This window comes from Squalius cephalus, assembly GCF_949319135.1.
Source record: "Squalius cephalus genome assembly, chromosome: 24".
In the NCBI taxonomy this organism is placed as follows: domain Eukaryota; kingdom Metazoa; phylum Chordata; class Actinopteri; order Cypriniformes; family Leuciscidae; genus Squalius; species Squalius cephalus.
The window spans coordinates 23,626,875-23,642,442 of NC_137145.1; the positions used below are offsets into that span (position 1 = coordinate 23,626,875).

At 38.3% G+C, this 15,568-nt stretch overlaps 1 protein-coding gene across 2 annotated transcripts in view; it reads left to right on the forward strand.

The window, feature by feature from the left end:
- Window positions 1-15,568, forward strand: part of tjp2a (tight junction protein 2a (zona occludens 2)) — a 44,480-nt gene that overhangs the window by 745 nt on the left and 28,167 nt on the right. The window lies entirely within an intron of this gene.

Below are 15,568 nucleotides of genomic sequence, written 5' to 3' on the forward strand. Positions count from 1 at the left end.
GCTTTAAATAATTTGAACTCGTCTGCTTAATCTAACATGGAGAAAAAACTAAATAAAGACAGGAAATGATATCATAGAGAGGACACTCATGACTGTGTCAAGGTCAATAAATCTCCCAAAATATCAGATATTTTTTATTGCTTCCATGTTATTCCACAGTTAATGTTCTCCTCAAAACAGTGTGTAAATATGGAAGCTTGTTTCCACCACAGAATATAAAATAAAAAAGGTAATTCTGACTTTTTATTAAACAATTCTGACTTTTCTTGTAATTGCAAGTTTATATCTCAGTTTTGAGGGGAAAAAAGTCAGAATTGCGAGTTTATTTTTGACTTTCTCAGAATTGCAAGATTAAAACTTTTAATTCAGATTTTTTTTCTTCAAAACTGAGATATAATTAATTAAAAAAATCTTTTACAAGAAAAAAAGTCAGAATTGTGTGATAAAAAGTCGTGATTACTGAGTTTTGCGAGTTTATATTTCTCAAATCAGACAATCCTAAGAAAAAAATCTGAATTTCTAGAAAAAAGGCTGAATTGTGAGAGAGCTTATAGCCTAAACTTGCATTTCTGAGGAAAAAATTTGGGGAGAAAAGTCTTTTTTTCTCAGAATTGTGCGATATAATTACCTTTTTTTTTATTGCATTACGGAAACAGATATCCATATAATGAAAATGAATGCTGTAAATTTTGTGCAGTGTTTAAAAGATCTATCTATCTGTCTGTCTATTGATCTATCTAGATCTATAATGAAATTTTATGTGGCAGTACAACATTATTCAATACTTCGCACCCCTAGGCCTGGTTTCACAGACAGGGCTTAGATTAAGCCAGGATTAGGCCTTCGTTTAATTAGGACATTAAGTCGCTTTTATAAACATGCCTTAGAAAAAAACACTACTGGTGTCCATCTTGAGACAAAACAATGACAGTGATAAGATATGCCAGACAGTGCAAGTTGCTTTCAGTCAAAACAGCTCAAACATGCATTTTAGTCTGGGACAATCTTAATCCTGGTCTGTGAAACCGGATGAGAGTGTCCTACTCTCATTCCACATGTCCAGGTGTGAAATGTAATGGACTCATAGTTTTACTGTGACTCAGAGTTTCTCTCATAAGAGGACAGCAGTGGTCCTATAGGGGTGGATGAAATCAGCGCTCTCCTGATAAGAATACTTTCTGGTTGTGGAAATAAACCCAGAATAACAGAACCCTTTAACTTGACATAAATCCTTAATTCATCATTAAATTTGTGTTAAAGCCTATTTGAGATAAACTGCTTTATGATGGGTTATTATTACAGGCTTATATGTTTAACTCTGTGAAGCTAAGTGTGATTGAAATGTGACATGTTTTATTTGATGATTGAATGTACATATGTGCATTGGCATTGCATAACGTCGACTGTGATTCTGCATTAGCCGAACACATGGGGAAAGAGGAAAGAAAGCTTAGCTTACACTGCCACGCGACGCTTACGTAAAGGCATTAAACGACTCGGACAATAGGAGAAAAGAACGAGAACACAAAATCATATTTCTGTTTGGTGAAACGATGTTATTTGTTCACATTTAATATGAGCTTGGCAGAATCAGTAGACTGAAAATAGAAAACTGAAACCGCGTTTATGGCTGGTTTCGTAATGCTTATGAGTTCTTAATCCACTTGAGCTGAAATGAAGGATTTTCTAAACATTATGCTGTGGAATTCATGTTAGTGTCTTCATGTGTTAGATGGGTGTTCATAGAGAAATCGACTAGTCTTGCAAACGTTTCTAGATTTTAAGAATCTTATTTTTGGTGTTTTCTAAAAATATTGTTCATATTAACATGTTCAGGGGTGAATATAAAAAAATATTTAAAAAAAAAAAATATATATATATTATTTGACATGTGTACCTTTCATATTATTGGAAAACGTCTGATGCTGGTGCTATTTAATGTGCCTCAAGCTTATTTCAAAATCCGTTCAGGCTGGACTGAGTTTGAGTGCCTGAGCAGCTTTTACATGAGTCAGACTGAAGGACAAAGTTCATTTGTTCATGTGGGTCAACAGTTTAGAACTAAACAATACATTATCAGCAGGATATGATACTGTAGTATTTCTTATTACTACATACTTATACTGTGGAATGTGTTGCAATAAAAACAGTAAAAACAATTCTATGTCAAATTGTAGTAATGAAGTCATCCATTTAAACTATTTGCAAATAATATTTTATTTTAAAACATGCACGTATTCACTCTTAATCGTATGTCTGTATGTTGAAAATGCTAAATGTTTCTTGTTGCATTTCAGTTATCATGTAAAGCAGGTGTTTTCAAACCTGTCCTGGGCTGGTCCCATTTTTATGCCCTTCCCTCACTATCTTCCCTCACTATCTTCCCTCCTTCTCGTTCACTTGGATGTATGTCATTAGCTGCGTTTCCACCGCAAGAACTTTCCCCAGGAACTAGAATATGAATATTGCCCCCTCAGAAAGTCCCTGCTTGCTAGGTAGTACTTTTTCAAAGTTCAGGAACATTCAGGGGTGGGACTTGGGCGCTGGACTTGCTGATTGGTTGAGCTCATACCGCATTTTGATTGGTTGACTCCACTCAGCATTTCATCTGTTGCGGTGCATGTGGTTAAAGGGGTGGTATCATGCTTTTTCCGCAAGATGTAAAATAAGTCTCTGATGTCCCCAGAGTGTGTGTGTGAAGTTTTAGCTCCAAATACAACACAGATATTTTTTATATAGCATGTTAAAGTTGTCACTTTTTGAGGGTGAGCAAAAACGCACCATTTTGTGTCTGTTCCTTTAAATGCAAATGAGCTGCTGCTCCCGGCACAGGGGGCGGAGCTTCAAGTGCTTCCTTTTACCTCACACAGACATGCACTGAAAATGTTAGCCTTTTATGTTCAAACCGGAGTCAGACAATAGCCGCTTTCCGACCAAGTAGTTATAGGAACTTAGTTCTAGGAACTGTCCACTTCTAAACAGTTCTAAGAACTACTCTCCCCCAAACTCGGTTTTGCTGTTTGCGTTCGCACTGGCCAAGTGGCCATAGGAACTGGTAGGAGGGGTAAGGGAGTGACGTAAGTACGGTGACTTTTATTTTGACGGCGCGACGGACCTTTATTTTGGCGGCGCTGAGAACGCCAGAGCAAACAATGCTCGCATTCTCTGTGTTTATTAGTTAGCGATCTGTCTAACAGTACTGTTTAATATGCTATTAGATAGAACTGTTATAGAAAGTAGACAGTACATGAAAAAAGGTTATTAGCCTATGCCGTGTGGTTGATGTCCAGTGTTGCTAGCTGAGCAGAAATATATTATCATGTTTGGCTTGGTCCCCTCAAAGTTGCGTTGGATTTTCTCTTCAGCATAAAGGTTTAGAGACCCATCTATCACTGTTTTCCATGTTTGTATAGTTAGTTTATGGAGTAAATAATATCTGCATTGGCTATAATCTGTGTGTTTACATTCTAGCTGTTTTAAAAATGGCGGGTGCTGGTGTTGCGCGTGCGTTCGGTCAATCAGCGTGCACTAACGTCACGGGTAGTTCCTATTGTGCTGGTTTAGACCCTACTCTGAAGTAGGACCTAAATTAGTTCCTCCAAATGGAGTTCTAGGAACTGTGAAAAGGTTCCTCCGGTTGGAAAGCGGCTAATGATGGAGAGACTCAAGAAGAAGTGACAACAACATGTAGAAGCAACAGGACATTTCTGAATGGTTAGTTGATGAATTTATGCAGCTGATGATGTAGTTATCTTCTAGTCATTGATTAGCATATTCTGTCTTGATAATTTATAAATCGTGTTCAGGGGGTGGGGTTTATGTAAATTCTAGGGTTGGTGATGTCACTAACCCTGGAGGAATGTTGTGTAGTCTCTACCAGCCGTTTGTTGTAGTCCTTAAAAAGCGATTTCTTTAAAAGCAAATATCTTCCTTTGCTTTGAGCGTTGTGACTTTACAGATGTTGTTTATGCTCAAACAGCAACATTACACACTAACTAAAGTTAGAAAAGTGAAATCATAATCAACCAACCCCTTTAACAGTTATTTGCTATTCGAATCAACAATGGCGTTTAAAAATACGACCGATTGACCGACGATGAGGTTCAGGCTTTTTAAGCTTAAATTCAGAGGATGAAATCCAGTGGGAACTGTAAAGTAGCGCGCAGTCCTATGGACTATTTGCCTAATCTTCTCTTCCCAATACTTAAGACCGCGGTGTAAACACAGACAGCAACGGGTCTGGGGGGAAAAAAGTTCCTGGGACAAATTGTTCCGGGTAATTTCGGTGGAAATGCGGCTGTTGCTTATGTTGCACAAGTGCTCACTACTGGCAGAAACCTTGCATGTGTTTTAATACAACCAAACCCTTGATCACTTGAATCTGCTGTGAAGCATTCTAGAGGCCTGTATATGCTTGGACTGTTGGAGAAAATAAAAATTACACAAACGAAAATGATAATACAATAAACTATAACTGTGTAAAAACAGTCTGCTTAAGTATTAAGTGGTTAAATGTCAAAATAACTCCAATATCTTACACTAGAGTTGTGTGGGGTGGGGGTAAATAAGTACAATCTACATCACAATCGTGTTGTATTGTGGTCTATGAATCTGCCTGAAGTGTAGTGTACAATTTGAGTAGATGTTCTCCTCAAATCAATATGGAAGCTTGTTTCCATCACAGAAGAGTTTATATCTCAATTATGAGGAAAAAGTCACAAAATCCCACAATTTTGACTTTTTCTCAGAATTGCGAGATGTTAATACAGCCACGCATCCTTCCTGTTTCGAATGCGCATGCGTCGCGTCTGAACGCGTTGTTGTCTTTGGAGCTCCATCGATTGATTTATAATTCTTGATTTCTCAACGAACATTTTCTACTTTTCCTCACCTCATAGTTACAACGCGGACTGTTGAGCAGACGCGTCTCAAGCCTATTAGTGATCCAACGCTGGATACTCCTATTGGTTACGTCCGTGGATCACAGCTGAACGCGTCTTCTCCACACTCACTTACAAACAAACATTTTTTTCGCCTATCGTGCGTCTACTCTACACCCGTACCACTAAAAAGACGGATTATATCCAAGACTTCAGCCATAAATTAGTATTAATATTGATAGCATCACTGGTAGCGTCGTTGCTAACTTAAAGGGGGGGTGAAATGCTCATTTTCACTCAATCTCCTGTTAATCTTGAGTACCTATAGAGTAGTATTGCATCCTTCATATCTCCAAAACGTCTTTAGTTTTATTATATTTAGAGGTGAAAGATTGGCTGTACCGAGTCTTTCCGGAAAAAAACGAGCGGCTGGGGGCGGGCCGTGTGGGCGGTGTGCTATAGCTGTGCTAACTGATCTAACAACAACACAGAGAGACATTTGAAGTAGTTTACTCACCGTGACTGCTCGATCCTTAAGAATTAGACGATCTGCAAATAAGTCGATCTGGGCTTTGTTTATAAAACAATCATCGTCGAAATGCAGGGAACAAAGAGTCGTGCACAACCTCCGTTGATGCTTCGAAAAAACAAACTCCATCCACTATTCCCTTAACGCTGGGTTCTTTGGGAATCTGTGCAGGGTTGTCTTGCCCTGCCAACCAAAAACCCACTTCTTTGGTGACATTGACTTCCCTAAAAGCCGAGCATAGCGCTTTGAGGTAACGTACTGCTTTCGCTCTCTTCTCTCTCTGGTCTGCGAGTGCACGCGCGGCCGCGGAGAAGTGCCCTTAGGACCCATATAAGGAAATTCCGCTCTATCTTACGTAAGACAGAGCCATACTCGAAAAAAACTTTCCGAAACTTGTGACAAACCGGAAGGAGTATTTTTGGAACAAAAATACTCCTTCAAACGTACAACTTAACTTTTGAAACTTTGTCCATGTTTAGCATGGGAATCCAACTCTTTAACAGTGTAAAAAACTCAGTATGCATGAAACAGCAATTCACCCCCCCTTTAACGTTACTGTCCATCTGTTAAAATGGCGAATATATCAGATGTAAGTAGTCTACCTTTTGGTGCAGGTGAGGACACATTTGAGCTGCACGCGGTGCAGTCTGAGCTGGAAGCTGTTGAGAAACAGATCCACGACCTTTTAGTGAGAAAAGCCAAGCTGATAGACCGGCGTTTGGCTCTTGAAACATCACGCGCCGATGCACACAAATCAGTGATTAACGTTACTAACCCACTGACTCCGACCTCGTCTACTCCGTGCGTTTCTCAACATCGGTCCTGAGCGTCGAGGTCGCGATCAGCCATGGGCTCGTTCACTCCGGCTCCAACACGCCACCACGAATCCTGGATGGTTCCGCAGCGGAAGACGCGAGTCAGGTCTAGACCAAGAAAACTCTCTCCGACCCTCCCGGTTTTCGATATATCCACACAAAACCGCTTCTCCCCTCTTCGTGAAACAGAACGCGATGCTGTGATCATCGGCGATTCCATCGTTCGACACGTACACGCTACGTTAAATAAAAGTAAGGTGCATAGTCACTGCTTTCCTGGTGCTCGTGTTTCTGAAATCGCTGCTCGCGTTCCCGAGATTCTGAACGAGCGCGTCGGAACTGTGGTCTTGCATGCGGGAGTGAACGACATAACGATCATTGTGTCAGGACCGCTTCCCACGTACCGACTAGGTCATGAAAAGTTTAGTAGATTATTCGCGCTAAATGAATGGTTAATGTCATGGTGCAATGAGCAGAAACTGCTCTTTGTAAATAATTGGAATCTGTTTTGGGAGCGTCCTAGGCTTTACCGTGCTGATGGCTTACACCCAAGCAGATTCGGATCGGATCTTCTGTCAGATAACATCTCCAAAATGTTAAATACCTTTTGACTAGTAACCAAAAGTCCAAATAGTCTCTGCTGCACCAATTTAACTGATACTAGTGTTGAACATTGCATAGAAACTGTGTCTATTCCTCGTTTAGTGAGATCAAATAATAAATCTACTGCAGGATCTAGAAAAAATCTAATTGTTATTAAACCAGAAAATGTTGCTATTGGTAATCAAAAACAATTTCTAAAGCTAGGTCTTCTAAACATTAGATCACTCACACCTAAGGCAGTTATTGTAAATGAAATAGTCACAGATAGTAACTTCGATGTACTTTGCCTTACTGAAACCTGGCTTAAACCAAATGATTATTTCGGTCTAAATGAGTCTACTCCATCAGGATACTCCTATAAGCATGAGCCCCGTCTGATTGGTCGTGGCGGCGGTGTTGCAACAATCTATAGAGATATTCTAAATGTTACTCAGAAAACGGGCTATAAGTTTATTTCGTTTGAAGTACTTGTACTAAATGTTACGCTCTTAGATGTTCGAAAAACATCCCTATTATCTCTAGCCTTGGCTACCGTATATAGACCGCCTGGGCCTTACGCTGATTTCCTAAAAGAGTTTGCGGATTTTCTCTCAGACCTATTAGTTAATTTCGATAAAGCATTAATTGTTGGAGACTTTAATATCCACGTAGATAATTCAAATGATGCGTTAGGGGCTGCGTTTACAGATTTATTAAACTCCTTTGGGGTCAAGCAAAACGTTACCGGACCAACTCATCGTTTTAATCATACACTCGATTTAATTATATCACATGGAACCGATCCAACCGATATAGATGTCATTCCACAAAGTGACGATGTCACTGACCATTACATGGTAACTTGCATATTACGTACTCCTGTAATATATCATGCTGCGCCGCGTTATCGATTAGGCAGAACAATCCGTCCATCCACCATAGATAATTTTTCAAATTGCTTATCTGATCTGTCTCAGCTGCTCAGTGAACCCAAACAAACAGATGAACTTGAGGAATTAACTAGCACTATGAGCAGCATTCTCTCTGGAACATTGGATATTGTTGCACCCATTAGATTAAAAAAGGTCAGAGAGAAAAGTAAAGCACCATGGTACAACAATACTACGCATGTTCTAAAGAGAGAAACCCGTAATTTAGAGCATAAATGGAAAAAAACTAACTTTTTTAGAGGTCTTTAGAATCGCATGGAAAGACAGTATGTCACGTTATAAAAAGGCCCTAAAAGCGGCCAGGGCTGAGCATCTCCGCAAACTAATAGAAAACAACCAAAACAATCCTAGGTTCTTATTTAACACCGTGGCTAGACTAACAAATAAACAGATTAGAGCCCGACCGATATATCGGCAGGCCGATATTATCGGCCGATATTAGGCATTTTCAAAACTATCGGTATCGGCATTTATAACGGCCGATAAATGAATATTTCAAAAATAAAATAAAAACGGACGAAACACCCTTCAACCATGTTATGAGTGTTGGCGTTGTATAGTTTGTCCACCAGAGGGCACTCTACACCGTCCCTGTTGGCAACACTCGTGTATAACGCGCCACACATTCTGCAACCTGCTGATCCAGCCAGAGTCGGGCAGAGAGAACCGCGAGTGAGATCATCGGTGAAGTGTGTTCATGGTGAGTTGGTCACGACTCACGAGACATACATTGCTTGAATAACAATTAAAAGAACATCCCTATCAGTTCTCTTAACTCAAATAAGGATGACAAAATTCGTGACTCATGTCCAGTTTTGCTGAGGTTAAATAAGCCGAGAGTGAAGCGGAACAACGCGACGTAGGCTATATTCACATAAAATGTTAACACTGCAGTTCATAATGTGCATGTGCTTTAACGCTTTGTCGGTTAAACATTTAATTTTAAATGCTGATGCGCTGTTCTAACGTGTGCGTTTCTCAGCGCGTACATGTGAAGCTCACATGCACTAGTAAAAGCCTTTCTACCAGCGCCTGGATACTGGACTAAGTTATCTTTCGAGTATTATTGTGCTAATACTGTTAAATACACACAAGATTTACATAAACAAAGTCGGTTGTCTAAAGTGAAGGCAAAATTGAGAGAAAATCTGCTTGTCATTGATTTGTCAAATGCGTGTACATTAGACGTGTCGTGCTCAGCTCTTAAAGAGACAGTAGCAATTGTAAACACATTGCCGCTTGTCCTTAAAGGGATAGTTCACCCAATAATAAAAATGATCTCATTATTTACAGGCACTCTAATGTTGTTACAACTGTATTAATTTCCTTCTAATATTTTTCTAATATTAATAGTTTGAAGAATGTGGGTAACCAAACAGTAGCTGGTCCCCATTGACTTCCAAAGGAGAAAAAATATACTATGGAAGTGACTGGGGTACATCAACTGTTTGGTTACCCACATTCATCCAAATAACTTATTTTCAACAGAAGAAAAAAACAACTTGAGAGAGTAAATTATGACAATTTGAATTTGTTGTCAATTTGAATGTGAAATTGTTGTTTTTGTTCAAAGGACTAAACGTTTAGTCTTAAAAAAAATCTTAAGTTTGTATTTTTATACATTTTATTTATCAGAACTTTAATATATTTTGATGTTCCTCTGTTCTGTTGTGACAATAAAAGAAACAAGTTTCTTTTTAAAATGCATTATCATATTATTTTAGTTAAAACTCATAAATAACTACAAATAACTAATGTTAGGGAAATTTGTTAATGTTTTGTTGCGCGTTTCTGAAAAAAAAATAAAAAATATCGTCCGATATATCGGAATATCGGATTTTAAAACCAACAAATATTTGTACCGGTATCGGCCTTCAAAATCCTTTATCGGTCGGGCTCTACTACCCATCAAAAGTTTGTACACACCAATTGTAAAGTGTGTCCAAACTTACTGTACTATAATACACAAATAATATTGCTACTGTATTATAATATACACATAAATAATATCGGCCGATATATCGGTATCTGGCTTTTTTTTATCGGTATCGGCATCGGCGCCCAAAAATCCATATCGGTCGGGCTCTAAAACAGATGTCTCCTGAACAAAATATTCCGTTACAGTTTAGTAGTAATGATTTCATGAAGTTCTTCACTGAGAAAATAGAAAACATCAGAACTACAATTGTAAACGTTCAATCCTCAATCGTGCCTTATAATTCAGCCTCAACTATCACCCCGCAAGAACAATTACAGTGCTTTACAACTATAGAACAAAAAGAGTTAAATAAACTTATCACTTCATCTAAAACAACAACATGTTTATTAGATCCTATACCAACTAAACTACTGAAAGAAGTGTTACCTGTAGTGGAAGAGCCTCTCCTCAATATTATTAACTCATCTTTATCTTTAGGTCATGTTCCAAGAACATTTAAACTGGCAGTTATAAAACCTCTCATTAAGAAACCACAATTAGATCCACATAATCTAGCAAATTATAGACCCATTTCAAATCTACCTTTTATGTCTAAAATACTAGAAAAAGTTGTGTCCGCCCAACTGGGCTCTTTCTTGCATGAAAATGACATCTATGAAAAGTTTCAGTCAGGATTCAGGCCGCACCATAGCACTGATACTGCGCTCGTTAAAATCACAAATGATTTACTTTTAGCTTCTGACCAAGGCTGTATCTCAATATTAGTTTTACTTGATCTTAGTGCTGCGTTCGATACTATAGATCACACAATACTCTTAGATCGACTACAAAATTATACTGGTGTTCAAGGACAAGCATTAAGCTGGTTTAGATCGTATTTATCTGACCGCTACCATTTTGTTTATTTAAATGGAGAAAAATCGATCATAACTCCAGTAAACTATGGAGTGCCGCAGGGATCTGTGTTAGGCCCTCTGTTATTTTCAATATATATGCTGCCACTTGGAAATATTATAAGGAAACATGGAATTAGTTTCCATTGTTATGCTGATGACACTCAAATCTATATTTCATCACGGCCAGATGAAAACGCTAAATTATCCAAATTGACAGAGTGTGTTAAAGATATAAAAGATTGTATGACGCGCAATTTTCTTTTATTAAATCCAGACAAGACAGAGGTAATACTTACCAGTTCAAAAAACCACCCACAAAACCTCTCACAATACAACTTTAACATAGTAGGATGTCCTGTTACTTTATCCTCTACAGTAAAAGACCTGGGTGTTATACTAGACTGCAACCTGTCTTTTGAAAATCATATTTCATATGTTACAAGAACTGCCTTTTTCCACCTTAGAAACATTGCTAAGCTACGTAACATGCTATCAGTTTCTGATGCAGAAAAGTTAGTTCATGCATTCATGACCTCGAGACTAGATTACTGTAATGCTTTATTAGCTGGTTGTCCTGCAACCTCAATAAACAAGATACAGTTAGTCCAAAATGCTGCCGCTAGAGTTCTAACTAGATCAAGAAAATATGATCATATAACACCGATTTTAACATCACTACATTGGTTACCTATAAAGTTCCGTATTAATTACAAGGTATTGCTACTGACTTATAAAGCCCTAAATGGCTTAGCTCCAGTCTATTTAACCGATCTTCTATCGCCCTATAATCCATCGCGCTCTTTAAGGTCACTAAATTCGAGGCTTTTGGTCATACCTAGGATATCCAGATCCACCAAAGGAGGGAGAGCATTTTCACATTTAGCTCCAAAACTCTGGAATAGTCTTCTTGATACTGTTCGTTGCTCAGACTCGCTCTCCCAGTTTAAAACTAGATTAAAGACTCATCTCTTCAGCCAGGCATTCATATAATACTTTTAATCTTACAGTTAAATCCGACCTTTAGTTCATAAACACCAGAGGAGAACTGGCTCACGACTGAGCCTGGGTTCTCCCAAGGTTTTTTTTTTCTCCATTAGGTCACCTGATGGAGTTTTTCGGTTCCTTGCCACTGTTGCCTTTGGCTTGCTCAGTTGGGGATATTTGGGGATATTTAATTGAATTAATCAATCAACGATACTATTGATCAGCATTACCAAACGTGGACGTTCCACTAGAAACAAACATTGATGTATTGTTTTAATTTAATACTGTGAAGCTGCTTTGATACAACCTATGTTGTGAAAAGCGCTATATAAATAAACTTGACTTGACTTGACTTAACAAAATAAAAAATAAAAAATTTAAAACCGATTTCAAAGAGCAAGTTTTTGAAAACGACAATGTTATCGTCTCCATGTAAATGACAAAAACGCGAATTTGTGAAAACGGTGACGTCACGCACATGCGTGTTACTTGTTCAGTCTATAGGCACGTAGTGTTTCTTTACAAAGTGACCGCCATCTACTGGCCTGGCATGCATAATATAGCACTTTTTGTCATTTTCATGGATCCGTGTGAACAGGGATCACTTTTGACAACGTTGTCACCTGTACGTAAAAAATGCAAAGGAAAAACTTTTCCGTGTTTAGTACATCGTTGTCGTGTAAACTTACACTAAAAGTGGAGTTAAACGCAGCACCCCCATCCCTTCACATTTGTGTCTCCCATATCTAATACGCCTGTACAAAATGTGCAGGGCTCGGGGTCCTCCAGGACAGGTTTGAAAACCCCTTATGTAAATGATACCATGTTTTCATATTTCATGAAAAAAAAAATAGTAGTTTGCATCACTGGATATTACTGTTGGTCGCTGAACTCATCTTCAGTAAACAGTAAGACCCGTCTTCTTTGATTTGATTGGTCATCTCAATCATTTGGACATTGACAAGCACTAGAGCTCTAAGGCAGACCAGCCTATAAATGCGAACAACAAACAGAGCGGTGCGTAATGGAGTGCAGAGGAGCAGCTGCAAGATTATCAGATATTTGGCCATTTCTATTCTAATATTTCTTGTCCCCCTCAGTGGGTTACGACCCGGTTAAATGGTTCTCTAAAACTGAGCAGTGTAGAAGTAGTTGTTGTATGGTTTAGCTATTATGGTGTGTAATGTGAGTATGATGGGAGTGGTTGTTCTGTGACTGTGGAGACATGTCTGTGTGATTGAGGTTCAACGACAGGTTTCAGCATGTAATGGTGAATTTATATATATAGTTATTCAGTCATTTTTTTGTTGATATTGAAAGGTGCTTGCACTCATGTTTCTTTCTGTAATGGATTGCTATTATACTTTTTATTGGTTTACCAAAACAATCTTCAGATAGCATTTACATGTGGCAACTTGTTTTATGATCACACCTTACTGAGAGAATACAGAAAATACATACAAATAAATTTTAATGATGGTTTTAATGAAATGAACACTACATTTATGTGTAAAATCACAAAATATTTTAAAAAAAATACAATATACAGAAAATCAATGAAAAGGATTTCTTTAGATTTTGGAGCCAACACTTCTGTTAAATGGCTAACTGGTCTACATCCATATATTGATCAAATATTCACTATAATCACCACACATATTATTTATATATTTTTATTCATAGAGAAGCACCATTCCTTTCAAAAATTCTATCCAAATATTCTAATAAGATATTTGAGAAGATATGTGTATGAAACCTTGAATTAGGGCAGTTCTGCAACCTTCTTGTCTACTTGACTTGTGACTTGCAAGTTAATATATTTTATTCATTTCTTGAATAAAAGATGAATTTATTAACAATATTATTAAATATTAATTAGGGATGCACCGAAATGAAAATTCTGGGCCAAAACCGAGACCGAAAATTCAGGATGCCCTTGGGCTGGAAACCAAAAATAAATAATAAATTAAAAATTCAATTAATCATTCAAACTTATTTAATAATCAACATTCAAATATCTAAAACTGAGTTGTACAAACTTTTTAAATTGCACATAGGGCATTTTTTATATCAACCTTTTAATAACAGAATTGTTTCTAAGCCAGTTTGTTGGTGAAATAAAAACATTTTAATGACAGTAAATCAAATATACATTAAATAATGAAGACCTCACTATCAGGTTAGCCTAAGTAAAATTATAATGAATACGTAATAGGCTAGCCTAGAAGTGCATAAATTAAGAAATATGCTCTTCTCTCTTCTCTTGCTCTTCGTTAATTTCCTAGCTAATGAATGAGTTTATACACATTGAATAGCTTTCTTGAGGTAAATTGTGTAACCTACAATCTGTTTTATTGATCTTTCCCCGGTTGAAACACTGATTGAGCGATTTCATGAGACGGGATTAATTTCAGTAAGTTGTAATGTATATTTTAAGATACCGCCTGGTGTTCATTCATGTTTATTTGGTGGTGCTGTAACTAGTAGTAAAGAGGAGATGAGATGATCACTTCAGGTGTGCTTGATCCACGCTGCCGCTTGAACTGAGACGCTACAGCGATTCGTCACGGCGTATTAAAGAGCGGCAAAACAACATTTAGTGATTTGAATTTCATAATAAATTGAAAGAATTTGAAAGTTGAGACTTTGCTTCATATTAAAAGCACCAAAGCACAAAGCTGTTTGTGATTATTGGATGGCAGATGCGCTACAAATGTTGGTGAGGTTTTGTTCACGCATCAACAGAAAACAGCACAGACTAAAAGATTTTAGATTTAAGAAACCATATCATTACCGATTTAAATCGAGAAATTAATATTGTCAATCTAGAGCTAGAGCTGTTTAACTGTTGTAGCTGTTTTGTGCATGAAACAGATGCTTAACACAGTCAAAACATGCCATCGGAGAAGCGCTAATTAAACGTGTTTCGGTCATTGATTTTGGCCTTTCAAAACGGTTTTGGAAAACTTTTTTTTGGGAGCCGAAATTTCAGTGCATCCCTATTATTATTAATAATTATAATTATGTTCATGTTATGCCAACTCAGGTCATTTGCCGCCAGTCTGCCATGTTCAAACAAAACGTATGTTTGTTACCAAACCTAAAAATAGACGGTTTCATTACGGGGGCTTTGGGTGATTTGAAAGAGTTGGAGCGTGGAGGGGATTTTAGAGCCCCGGCACTTTGGCAGCGCAATCTCCTCCCACCCATAATCCACTGTTCAAAACACTAGGATGATAATGCCACCGCACACTGGGTGGAGGAGAAGCCCGGTTACTCCGTCCCTCCAACCTGGTGAAAATCTTCTCTCGGGTGGTCTGTTTATGAATGGACAAATCTTGAACATATGTACACGTGCGTGTGTTGGTGGATGGGTGATAATGGGTGGAGGCTAAACCAGCAGCGCCTGAGGGATTACAGAGCAACAGGCCAGGGTGCTTCCATGATCTGTCACGGCTTAGTGCCACAATTATCCCCCCTCACAGTGTTTTCATTAGACTAATGTTTGAGATCTCTAGAATTATGTAATAGCGACGCTCTGCCAGCTTGCCCACGTGTCTGTCGTATTCTCTCTCTTTTCCCTCCTCTTATCCTACGAGGAGAACGAAATGGGCATCTGTGAGATTCCACAGACCAAGAGACTCCGTAATGCAGATAGTGTGTGCGGCGATGGGTCTGTTAGACAGAATGACTCTTTTCTGGTTTGAATGAGATTCTACGCAGTTTGTCAGTGATGTAGTGATGTTATAGTTGGTAAACAAAGAGGTTAGATGATGCTGAGAGCCTCTCTAGATCGAAGGAACTGAGAAGAACCAGAGAACTTTTAAAATGAAGTACAAGAAATTCATCACCATCATGCAAGCGGCCATCGGGGTCGCGCCTCTCAACAAGCGGGAGCTGTTACCACCCGGCCGGAGGCTGTGGAGACCCTCGGGGTGAGTTATATAGAAGATACTATAGGAAGAAGAAAGTTTGATGGTGTCCATGGCAGGC